General features: G+C 42.3%; 1 long non-coding RNA gene across 1 annotated transcript in view; it reads right to left on the bottom strand.

The window, feature by feature from the left end:
* Positions 1 to 12,568, bottom strand: part of LOC133227155 (uncharacterized) — a 37,864-nt gene extending 25,296 nt beyond the window's left edge. Inside the window, exons 1-3 of the long non-coding RNA XR_009729736.1 lie at positions 11,780 to 12,568; positions 8,334 to 8,556; positions 6,996 to 7,125 (exon numbers count right to left, since the gene is read on the bottom strand). This is a non-coding gene — a long non-coding RNA (uncharacterized LOC133227155). The remainder of the gene's footprint in view (positions 1 to 6,995; positions 7,126 to 8,333; positions 8,557 to 11,779) is intronic.
* Positions 12,569 to 13,250: the final 682 nt, after the last annotated feature.

Here is a 13,250-nt window from a genome sequence, read left to right as displayed (position 1 = left end):
CAGGCCAGAGAGGGTAACAACATGATAACCAATCACCGTGATCTGAGGCAACAAGGGCTAAACTGAAACGCACATCAAGTACGGTGAGACGCTGGGTTAGCCACAGGAGCCTGCAGAGGCTGCGGCATCGGAGCGCCTGAGGAAAGATGAGCTGGAGTTGTCTAGGAAAATGATTAGGGGAGCACACTCCAAAAGAGAGATGGACATTTGCACTGCCAGGAGGAACTAATAGAATTGCTTACTTTACCATTAGAGGAAAAAAAAATTATATTTTCCCAAGACATCAAGATTACAAGGAATAAAATAACCAGAATACTAAGGCTTTGTAAGACATGAGAAAGAGGGAAAAGAATATACACCGTGCAGTCCTAAAAGAGTTGTGCCGATGCATGAAACAAGAAAACATCTCTGAACTATTGACCCCAATATTTGAGAACTGGCATTTTTATTTAGATGTGTGCTGAATCTTTTGTGCCCAGTTATTATCAGAGTTCTCTTCGTTAATGTAACACAAATTCAACTTTTTTCTTGAGTCTGATAATTATGTCTTGAGGTCACACAGTGTCCCAGGATAATTATTATAGCTTGCCCTTATACATATCTCTAAGGGTTCTAACTCTGTTTAATAAGGCTCAGGGTAATAATCCAGGGAGTGGTAATTACCGAGCTGAAGCCCTGGTCTCCTGACAAATCTCTTGCTCCTGTGTCAGCATTCAAAACTCCAACTCCCATTTCTGGTTCTTGTAAGCTTTTGAAACTAATTATTTCTTTTGTTTACTTTTTAAAAAATACCCATGGCCTTTGGTGACTCCCTTTACCAGCTTCACTCATTAAGACAAGTGAGAACAGGACATGCTGTATTTTCAGATGACTCACCCCCCGACCGTCAGAGTAGAAATCTTGCGTGTGTACAGTACTTTTCCACACGCATAGCTCTTTCAAGAATATTACCATCTTTATCCTCTTAACAGAATCCCTATGAAACAAACGTTATAACGTACATTTGTCAGACTGAGAAATGGATCATCAAGACACTTAAGGGATTTGCCCAAGGTCACTCAGCTAGTAAGGGGCAGGCTGTCTGTCAACTTAAGTGCTCTGATTAAGTCCAGCTCATGCTGAAGGCAGCTCACAAGTTCTCAAACAAATGATGTTTCAGTGCATTGTGTGGTTCTAAATATGAAACTCCATAATCCACATCTGCTTTATGAAAACTTGGATTCCATGTTTTAACTGGTCCATTCCCTCTCACCATATTTGCAAAGATTTGTGTGAATATCAACCCAGCAGATGTAAACAAATCAACCTAATGACTGGAAGCAAATGTTCAAACCTTTGAACATTATCTAATCCAAACTTCTAATTTTTACAAAAAAAAAAAAACAAAAAAAAAGTGGGCAGGACTCTTAGAAGGTTCCAGCACCTGTCAGTGACAACACCAGACTTAGAACCCTGGCCCACCCTGTCATCAGCCCAGTGCTCTTTCCAACTGACCACGTGAAATGAAAGAACGAGACAGCTTCTCAGAGCCTGCCGTCTAAAACATGCTATCATGGTTATCGGCCTTCGGGTCCTAGCTTGGAATCTGGTCTCAGAAATAGTAGTATTATCTTCCAACTGTATAGCACGTTTCCATTTACAAAATGTTTTCACATGTACTTAAGCCTCAAGAACAAAATGTTTCTAGCTTGCTCTTACATTATCCTTATTTGACAAATGGGGAGTCCACCTAGGTTCTGAGAGTCCGAGTGGTCTGCCCAAGGTCCTTTGATGGCAAGTGTATTTCTCTTTCTACTTTTTTGTGCTTCCCCTTTACAGTAAACTAGTTACAGGACTATTAGGGGAGATTGCATATCCAAACAGGTAAGCTGCCTTGCCCAGGAATTTAAATTTATGTTTGAACTGACATTTGTCGTCATTATAAAAGTAGTCCATAATTATTAAAGAAAGTGCATAAGTGACTAGAAATTAAAAGTTATTAAAATTCATCTTTATTCCCACTACTCAAGAACAACTGTTATTAGCATTTTGTTAAATTTCCACTTGATCTCTTATATAGCATACTTTTAATGTACCTGTAATAATACGTTATCCTCTTTCACGAAAAGCTGTGTTCATTTCCTGTGTCGTTCAAACCTACAATTGACATAGGTTTTTATAACTAAGATTCCATCATGTTCTTAAGAAATTATTGTTTGAGAGATCATGGCCAATGTTTTATTTAAAAATTCTCTTACATATAGATCCTATAGTATATGATATCTGCTAAGTCACTTCAGTTGTGTCCGACTCTGTGCGGCCCCATAGACGGCAGCCCACCAGGCCCCCCCATCCCTGGCATTCTCCAGGCAAGAACTGCCGAGGACCAGCCCCGGCTGATCCAGGGTATTCGAAGGGGAGACGGCGTCGGCGACCTATTCAAATGGTAATTAGAGATATAAAGAGTAATAGAATGAGGATAGCTCAGTAGGAAAATTCAGTGGAGAAAAGAGGCTGAGTAGCTTGGTTTACGCGGAAAATCAATATAACCCGTGACACCAGGTTACCTCTGACCACGGAGGCCGCAGGCGCCCTCTCGAATAGCGGAAGGTGCCCCACCTTAGACACCTTCTCGAGTGGGTCTTAGAAGCCCAGGCAAATAAGTGGTCGCAGAGGATATCCACGCTCCAGATGGAGACTTCAGCCGGAAGTTAAAGGAAAGAATGACATGGGGAGACCAAGCGTTGGTGAGCAAGGCCCATAGCTTTATTTTTAACAGGGGCTTTTATACCCTAAGTTACACATAGAGGATAATAGGGGATGCAAAGTCAGCAGTCTTTGATTCTTATCAAAAACCAGGGTTTCTTTCCTGCAAATTTATCCTATACAAATGGTTTAGGTGATTTACATCATCTTCTGGCCAGAAGGCCTACTAACATTTTATGACTCTTGACAAGGACTTATCAACAAAGACTTATTTTCTCTAAGAGTAATTATTTTAAGGTTTGGCGCCATCTTCCGAAGGTGTTAGATAAAATTGCATTCCTATAGGGCGGATGTGTAATGGGTTTACAACAAAGGAAAGAATTTATTACCTTAAGGGTCTAAAGTTGCTAGCACCAAGGCCACTACTTATTTTTTCTACATACCAACTATATTAATTAATACACATTCAAGGATACAATACAGGGGATGTGGAAACTTGGCAGCAAGCATTGGCTCATCAATGAAATCCTTTACTAGTTTATTCTGACAGTTTCTAACTCTCTGAGAGGTTCTAAGCTATTTGAATATCTTAAGCTTCCTGTGCCTCTGGGAGAGTTTACAGGCTGGGAGACTGTAAACAATCGGATGCATAGCTGTAGGAGTCCGGGTAAACTTGTCAGGTGAGTTAGAGAGCCATCTGAGGGGTTTGGATTTAAACACTCCTAATTGCCCAGGAACTTTATTAATTGGAGCTGTAAGTTAACTCTTTGACAGAGAGAGCGAGATGGTGGTAGGGGACAGCCCCCAGTAAAGTCAGAGGTGAGAGCACAAAGCAATAAAGTAGGCAGACTCTGGTTTTTTGGGGGGTAGATGCTCGAGAATATCCGGGCGGACTCCTGAGGCTCGATCCCGCCTTTGCGTATGCCGAGCCTCCTTCCTCATGACCTTTGTCACGAGTGGAATGCCTCACCAGCTCCCGGCAAAGAACACTGAAGTGGGTTGCCATTTCTGTCTCCTCAATGATATCTAGGAGTTAAAATAACCCAACTGGGGTGGGGGGTGTGTGAATGGAAATTCAGATAAAGGAAGGGAAGCCCGTGTTGATGACTGCTGGGGCTGAGTGAAGGCCCTTAGGGGTTCCCTGGACTTCTCTTGCTATTTGCATATTTTGACATTCAGTTGAGTTCAGTTCAGTCTCTCAGTTGTGTCCGACTCTTTGTGACCCCCATGGACTGCAGCACGCCAGACCTCCCTGTCCATCACCAACTCCCAGAGTTTACTCAAACTCATGTCCATTGAGTCAGCAATGCCATCCAGCCATCTCATCCTCTGCCATCCCCTTCTCCTCCTGCCCTCAATCTTTCCCAGCATCAGGGTCTTTTCCAGTGAGTCAGCTCTTCACATCAGGTAGCCAAAGAATTGGAGTTTCAGCTTCAGCATTTTAACAATACCCACAATAAAAAGTTGTGGGGGTTTTTTTGTTTTTTTTTTTAAGAAAAATATCTCATCATGTGGGCTTATCAGGTGGTGCAATGGTAAAGAATCCACCTGCAACGCAGGAGACAGCGGATTAGATCTCCAGATCAGGAAGACCCCTGGAGGAGGAAATGGCAACCCACTCCAGTACTCTTGCCTGGGAAATTTCGTGGACAGAGAAACCTGGTGGGCTACAGTCCACAGGGTCACAGAGAGTTGGACACGACTTATCCACTGAGCTTTCTCAATCACACACACATCTCATTATGTGATTGTTGAGGTGTGTCCTAGACGCAGACTGTCATTCTCAGCTCTGCACGCTCTCCCCCCACCCCGCCACGTGACCTGGCTGCACCCTGGACTGGGCAGGGCAAGCTGGCAGGCTCCCTGGATGCTGGTCTTGGTCATGTGACTCTCTCTGACCAATGGAAGGTTAGCATACACGATGGGGCACAGATTTCAGACACGCTGACTTGGTTTGACTAATCCCGTTACCTTCCTGTATCACAATGAGAAAACCACACCCCAGGAAGCCTGACGCTTCACTCTGGACTAAAAACAACGCGTGTGCAGAAGACGAAACACAGTCTGAAGACAAGCCTGTGCCGCCTGCAGCTTGGATCAGAGCAACCCACACTGGCCCACAGTCACCGGCACAATTGTTTTAAGTAAATAAGTATATTCACGCTTATAGGTCACTGGGTTTGGGACTAGTTTGCTACACAACATCTTCGAAGCAAGAGCTGATTAATACAGAGTCAAACCATGCTACCCAAACTGAACGTTTTAGGTGTGTCCAGTTTTTTAATAATACAATTAATGTACTTTTTTTTGCACCTAAGACGGCTCCATTATTTCTGATCATTAAGTTCAGATGTGCTGTTTATATGGGTAGGTTGAGAAAGTTTTATTTACGGATATTTTTCTAAAAAGGAAAATTATGAAGAGAATCAGAACAAGCTCATTCTTTTCTTCCTGATGTCAGAAAGATTGTAAATGTAATTGTTTTTTGACATTCAAAAGGATTCTTTCCTGTTTCTCATGGAACTTGCTGAAACTAGCTCATCTGTTATCTTTCTCAAGTTCTGCCTCTTTCTTTCCAAATCCCAAGAACAAAAAAGCACAGAGGCCAGCTTGTGTAGTAGCCGCACCCACTGTTAGGCGGGCGGGCTTCACTGCGAATAAAAGTGCTCTTTCGTTTGATTTTCTAGACACCGATCTATCTTAATGGATATATGTGGTACGTTCAGTTTACAAAAACTGGAACTGAATCAGTGAACCCCACCTAGACCCATTCTTCACCTGGGAAAGTCAGCAATGTATGGCTGAGAAGTGAGCCGAAAGGTATTATGAGTATCTATAGGCGACGGAACCAGGCGTCCGATGTTGCAACAATTTAATAATTATTTGAAGAAAGTCTCTGACCTCTTCTGAGTCACCACTGTGCTGAGAATTGGAGTTGTTCTCATGGAAATTCCAACTATGCTTTGTAAGTGCATCTAAGATAAGGCAGAAGTAGAATGGAGAGACGGGAAAGGGACGAGGGAAGGGAAGGAGAAGGAGGTGGCGGGGAGACGGAAGGAGAAGGAGGTGGCGGGGAGACGGAAGGAGAAGGAGGTGGTGGGGAGACGGAAGGAGCTGTTCCTGAGGTCGGGGAGACACAGACATTCTTTGCACACTTGATGCAACAGCTCCCAGAGGAGGAAAGGGGGACAGTGAGGAGTGAGTGTGGGGGGAGGAGGGGGAGCAGAAAGAAGGAGCTGCTCCTGGGGGCAGCGTGAGGGTTGCTTTTACATATATGTATCATTTCTTATGTGTTTATTTATTTATTTTTGTTTTGGGTTTTTTTTTTACATATATGTATTATTTCTTATTGTTGTTTTGGAGGGTTTTTTACATACATGTATTATTTATTACTTGTTTATTTATTTTTACATATATCTATTATTTCTTATTTTGTTTATTTTTGTTTTGGGGGGTTTTTACATATATGTGTTATTTATTTTTTATTTTTCTTTTTTTTTTACATATATGTATTATTCCTGATTTGTTCGTTTATCTGTTCATTTTTGGCTGCACCGGGTCTTTGTAACCACCCGCAGGCCTTCTCTAGTTGCCCTGAGCAGGGGCTACTCTCTAGCTGCGTACGGGCTTCTCCTTGCGGAGGCTTCTCTGCTGCCCAGAGCTCCAGGCCGCGGGCTCAGGCGTGGGGCCTGGGCCTAGTTGCTCCACAGCATGTGGGGTCTTAGTTTCCGGTCCAGAGATTGAACTGATGCCCCCTGCCCTGGCAGGTGGATGCTTGATCACTGGGCCACCAGGGAAGTCTCTTGAGCTTGGGTTAGGGCCTAAACCGTGTGTGTGTGTGTAACACTGAACACCTAACTGTTAGACGGAAATGTTAAGTCACACAGGATTCTATCTGGTGTCTCGCTTATTCCAATTAGTAATCTGCACCTGGAACCAAGCTGGTCCCTGTGCAATGCTCCTTGACAGCAGGGACCCTCGAAGTGCGTTTCCGTGGCCACGACCACCCAGGTCACCTCGAAAGCCGTTACAAGTGTGAACTCTCGGGCCCCACCCCAGACCTACTCAGTCAGAAACTGGAGGAGGTGGAGCTCAGCAACCTGTTTCCACAAGCCTTCCAAGTGACCCTGATACTTAATAAAGTTTAAGACCCACTGCCCGAGAAAGTGGTCCAGCTGGGGCATCAGCAGCGTTCCAGCTCTCCCCAAATCTTGACCATCTGTGCCCCCATCCTGCTTCTCTGCCATGGTTCCTATCACCCCAAGTCGCCGTGATTTCTCTGGTTATTAGAGTCAAAGAAATTCTCTTACCTCCACCACCCCTTCATGTTGTAGTTTCAATGTCAGTTCCATTTTCCGTGAGAAGGGATATTTCAAAGCAAAAATGGGATATTCAGATGCATTCCACACGTGTTCCAGCACCCTGTGGCCAGTCTGGCACCTGAAAAGCAATTTATCTCTTAGTTCAGTTCTCGAAGTCTTATTGTGTAGAGTCATTTCCACTCATCTGTGGCTCAGGGGTGATCTCGGGAGTTCATAAACAACCCTATCTGGTTATTTTCCTAAGACCCTCCCTCTCCAGAACCTCCCTGGTGCTTTCCAGTTCCTGAGGTTCTCCTGTTGGGTCAGAAGGCTGAGAAGGCTTTGTTCACCCTGTGCTGAAGGGAGTTTCCCTTGACAGCACCCAAGTCTGAGGCCAAGCAGCAGGAAGACAGGGGAGAGGAAAAATCAACAAAGGTTCACCCTGCCGTCTAGGCCAACAGGTCGTTTCACTGGAAAGGAAAGAGTGAAAGTCACTCAGTCGTGTCCGACTCTTTGCGACCCCATGGACTATACAGTCCATGGAATCCCCCAGGCCAGAATCCTGGAGTGGGGAGCCTTTCCCTTCTCCAGGGGATCTTCCAAACCCAGGGATCGAACCCAGGTCTCCCGCAATGCGGGCAGATTCTTTACCAGCTGAGAGACCACAGGGTAGCCTAATATAATAAAAGAAACCTCCCCCTGGCATTGTACCACTGAGGCTCAGAAGATGAGGCTTTTCTGTGTTAACCTGTTGCTCTTAAGACTTTTGTAAGACTCAGTACCAAACACAAATAATAATCTCAAGCTCACAAAATAGTGTTAGAATAAAAGAGTAATGCAAAAGTATCTGGAAAACATTACATATTGTAATATATGTATATTTTACATACATTTTACATTACTTTTAAATGAGGGGGGATTGTTTTTTGTTTTTAGGTAAGAAAAGTGAAAGTGAAGTCGTGTCCAACTCTTTGTGACCCCATGGACTATAGCCTACCAGGCTCCTCCGTCCATGGGATTTTTTAGGCACAAATACTGGAGTGGGTTGCCATTTCCTTCTCCAAGAGATCTTCCCCACCCAGGGATTGAACCTGGGTCTCCCGCAATGTTGGCAGACACTTTATCATCTGATAAAGGGATCTTCACCCAGGGAAGAAATGGGTTTATTTAGAGATAAACACATTCCATAGACAGCGTATGGGCCATCTCAGAAGGTAAGAGTGACCTTGAAATATGGTGTGGTTAGTTTTTATGAACTGGGTAATTTCATAGGCTAATAAGTGGGAGGATTATTCCAACTATTAGTGGGAATGGGCAGGAATTTTCAGAAATTGGAACATCACCCACTTTTCGGTCTTTGATAGTTGGCTTTGGAAGCGTCCTGGTGCCTGCAAGTATGTCACTTCGCTTGCTGACGTGTTACGATGACCACATGCTGAGACTCAAGGGCTAAGGGAGGCAACTCGCCCGCCACTTTTGCCCCATTTGGTTCTAATCGGTGTGGGCTATGTCGTCCTTCCAAAGGGCGTGCTCTGCCCCCTTTTCGAATAAAAGAGTAATGCAAGAGCACCTGGAAAAGATTACATATTGTGATATACATTTTACATTATTTTTAAATGAGTATTTTACTGTGTCTACCAAACTTCAGAATGTCTGAAAAATAAAGAGGTATTCTGTTAGCCCAAAATTTTGCCTTCATCACATAAAATTTCAAGGGACTTGCATCAAAATAATCATATGTTTGATCCAATCTCTCAACCCTTCAGGTAACTAGATATTGTATTACTTAATATTCATTTTCTTTATATAAAAATAGCACTAGTGATCTTACTTTAGAAGAGAAATTATTCTGGCTGTTGCCTTCTGGTGTAACAACACTATCATGGAATATAACATCCACGTAACACCCTAAGAACTAATTTTTATAGCTTTTTCATTAAAAAAAAATTGCATTGGTGTTCAGGTGATTTACAATGCTGTGTGAGTTTCGGGTGTACCTGTGCTCTGCGCTCAGTCGCATTCGACTCTTTGCAATCCCATAGACTGTAGCCCGCCCAGCTCCTCTTGTCCATGCGGTTTTTCAGGCAAGAATACTGGAGTACGTTGCCATTTCCTCCTCCAGAGGATATTCCTCACCCAAGGATGGAAACTTGCTTATCCTGCCTTGGCAAGTGAATTCTTTACCACTAGCACCTCCTGGGAGAAGCCCTTTCAGGTGTACTTAGGAACAATTTTCAAAACAATAGAGAAGAGAATGACGTAATCAAGGCAAAGTACCAGTGAGAAGTGTCAAGTGACTCTTGAAATGCTGCTGAACAATGACTATTAAGGCTTTTTGCTTTTCCTACTTTGAAATTTCTAAGGGCTACCAACCACTGTTGAAGATGCAAATTTACTTGTCGGTTGTGCAACACTTCTGGTGTCCAAGCTCTGAAAGGGGAATCAGATCAGATCAGTCGCTCAGTCGTGTCCGACTCTTTGCGACCCCATGAATCGCAGCACGCCAGGCCTCCCTGTCCATCACCTACTCCCGGAGTTCACTCAGACTCATGTCCATCGAGGCAGTGATGCCATCCAGCCATCTCATCCTCTGGCATCCCCTTCTCCTCCTGCCCCCAATCCCTCCCAGCATCAGAGTCTTTTCCAATGAGTCAACTCTTCCCAAGAGGTGGCCAAAGTACGGGAGTTTCAGCTTTAGCATCATTCCTTCCAAAGAAATCCCAGGGCTGATCTCCTTCAGAATGGACTGGTTGGATCTCCTTGCAGTCCAAGGGACTCTCAAGAGTCTTCTCCAACACCACAGTTCAAAAGCATCAATTCTTCGGCGCTCAGCCTTCTTCACAGTCCAACTCTCACATCCATACGTGACCACTGGAAAAACCATAGCCTTGACTAGACGAACCTTTGTTGGCAAAGTAATGTCTCTGCTTTTCAATACGCTATCTAGGTTGGTCATAACTTACCTTCCAAGGAGTAAGCGTCTTTTAATTTCATGGCTGCAGTCACCATCTGTAGTGATTTTGGAGCCCAGAAAAATAAAGTCTGACACTGTTTCCACTGTTTCCCCATCTATTTCCCATGAAGTGATGGGACCGGATGCCATGATCTTCGTTTTATGAATGTTGAGCTTTAAGCCAACTTTTTCACTCTCCTCTTTCACTTTCATTAAGAGGCTTTTGAGTTCCTCTTCACTTTCTGCCATAAGGGTGGTATCATCTGCATATCTGAGGTGATTGATATTTCTCCCAGCAATCTTGATTCCAGCTTGTGCTTCTTCCAGTCCAGCGTTTCTCATGATGTATTCTGCATAGAAGTTAAATAAACAGGGTGACAATATACAGCCTTGACGAACTTCTTTTCCTATTTGGAACCAGTCTGTTGTTCCATGTCCAGTTCTAACTGTTGCTTCCTGACCTGCATACAAATTTCTCAAGAGGCAGATCAGGTGGTCTGGTATTCCCATCTCTTTCAGAATTTTCCACAGTTTATTGTGATCCACACAGTCAAAGGCTTTGGCATAGTCAATAAAGCAGAAATAGATGTTTTTCTGGAACTCTCTTGCTTTTTCGATGATCCAGTGGATGTTGGCAATTTGATCTCTGGTTCCTCTGCCTTTTCTAAAACCAGCTTGAACATCAGGAAGTTCACGGTTCACATATTGCTAAAGCCTGGCTTGGAGAATTTTGAGCATTACTTTACTAGCATGTGAGATGAGTGCAATTGTGCGGTAGTTTGAGCATTCTTTGGCATTGCCTTTCTTTGGGAATACCTCACTCTAAATAAAACAGAACGAGATGCCAAACTGCTGAAGAAGAACTTTGACTTAACAGAGATTCCTGCAGGCAAGTCTGAGCTTTGAGGTGTATGCCACAACCTGGCCCTTGCTTCTGGGCAGGGATCTAGGGACTCCACGAGATTAGTGTCAATCCCTGCAGGAGCTGTAAAGGTTTAGGGACAGTGAGAAATCTTTAGCATTATACTTGGCTTAGAAGACAGGTTCATTCTTCTATGGGAAGGTAAGTTGTCAGCCAAACCCAGTATCTCTCTTAGCTGCCTTTTAGAGTGTCAGATTCTTTATCTCTGTGTTTAAGATCCAACTATGAAGATACAGACTATAGTAAAGATACAGATTATGCCATTTAGAGTTCTTCACGACAACGAAATGATCCTAATTATTCCTTAGGATAATAAAGATGATCTGTCTTTGGTTTTTGTAACATTTGCAAAAATCTGGAAGGCTGGCAGCACCATAGAATTTTGATCTAAGTCTTGACTTTCTTTTTTTATGTTTGTTTTGTTTTGACTTTCTATCCAGATAATCAGACTTATTCATGCCTTGCCATTCATCACGGGGCCTTGTTTTCCCAATTTAGTGCAAATGAAGACAGACGCAGGGAATCAATTGAGCAATTTCCTGTTTGGGTTCAGAGTAGAAAAGTATCGGATAACTTCACAATGAAGAGAAGTGAGAGGTTATGCATCTAGTCACAAGAACGTAATGATCATTTCTCGGTAGACAGGTCAACTCCTTAAGACCCCATTATGTAACACGAATCTGTGTGGTCCTAAAGTATCAAGTAGAAATTCTTTTGGCTCTGGCCCCAAGATTCAGGATGGTCTAGAGAAGTTCCCTACTATTTTTTGTTTCTTATAAAGATCAAAATAAGACCCTACATTGAACTAGTCTTTACAAGAACCTCAAAATCTCCCAGACTATGCTATATATTCTCTCTCTTTCCCAGCACATAAAAGTAAGAAATCACTGATTTATTCATTCATGAATTCATTCTTACATCGCCTCCTACATTCTGGTACTAGTTGCTACATGCACTGGTAGGCACAAGATTCAAGAGCCATGACACCCTCCTTCTTGGAGAACCTGAAATGAGAGAAAATATATATATATACAGTCTTAGTCATCAATTACAGTCATTAAAACCCAGGAAGGTAAAGATACACTGGCAATTTCTCACAGAGTTAGGAATATTTTTATGGTCAGGGATTTCTCCATGAGACTGGGTGGTACTGGTTCAACTTGGAGTAATAACAATGCCACACCAATGTACTTCTACCTTGTCCTGGGCAGATAATCAGATGCAGGAAGGCATATTATTGTACAGAAAGAAATGAAAGCAGGAAAAAATGATCATGGGGTTCTTATATAATATTACATCAGAATAACTCGTGCTGTCTGATAAAACTCACACAGGGCCACTAGTACAGCTTTTGATAAATCAATTATGATAATACCTAGCCTGTCGTGACAACACCAGGCCCCGTGTAAACCATTCCGTCATTTAACCTTTACAACAATTGTGTAGGGTAGATGCTAATTACTTGTACTTTGAAGATGAAACTGAAATGCACATAGATAAGGTTGTCATAGTTACACAGCTGGCAAAAAAACTGTGTAACTAAGCAAAGGTCTTCTTGAATCCAGACTCAAGGTTTTGTTTTTTCATTTTATCACTTAGTCTTTTACTTTTTATTGCACACATCAGTATTTTATACAAAAAAAAACCTCTTAAACTCTAATTATAGTGTTTTCTTCTGATTCTTTATAATGTAGAGAAATTTTTATACAAGTTCAATCAGTAAACACAATAATTTGTGTTTTAACACTTTGAGTCTCATTTAAACATTTTTCCATGTGGTTGTACATATATCAATACGACTTAATGGCTATATAACAATCTATGATAGCAATCATAATACATAAAAATATACTCATTCAGTTTCCAATTACTGAGTTTTTTTTTTTAATTCAAACGAATACAATCACTAGAAATATCTTCATACAAATAGCCTTTTTTTCTTTTAAAATATTTTCCTGGGCATGTGCTACTCAGAGTGAGTTAGATCTATCAAGACAAGTTGGTTGTAGAGTACTTATTACATTCTTCTAAATAGCTTTTAACCCTACCAGACTTTACTGTCAATTTTGTGGACCAATCAGTATGACTGTGTTTTAAAGAACCAGAGGTTGGCCCCTGTGGTGCCTATAACCACAGCTTTGAGTCTGCAGATATATGAACCGCTTATAGGCTCAGCCAAGTCTCACTCATGTAAATTTTATTCGAATCAGTAGTATTTTTACAGTAGCCCAACCACAGCCACCTTGTAGATTCAAAGAATTAGCTTAAAATTTTGGATGAAACTCTTTTTATCTTTTCCTCTAGTTTTAAATGTCATTAAGGTCATGCTTCTGTGTATAAAAGATAGATCTTTTATGACCTGGGAAAAGTCATTCATTGGTTTGTCCTG

This window comes from Bos javanicus, chromosome 15, assembly GCF_032452875.1.
Source record: "Bos javanicus breed banteng chromosome 15, ARS-OSU_banteng_1.0, whole genome shotgun sequence".
In the NCBI taxonomy this organism is placed as follows: Eukaryota; Metazoa; Chordata; class Mammalia; order Artiodactyla; family Bovidae; genus Bos; species Bos javanicus.
This window is presented reverse-complemented; position numbering and strand designations above follow the sequence as displayed.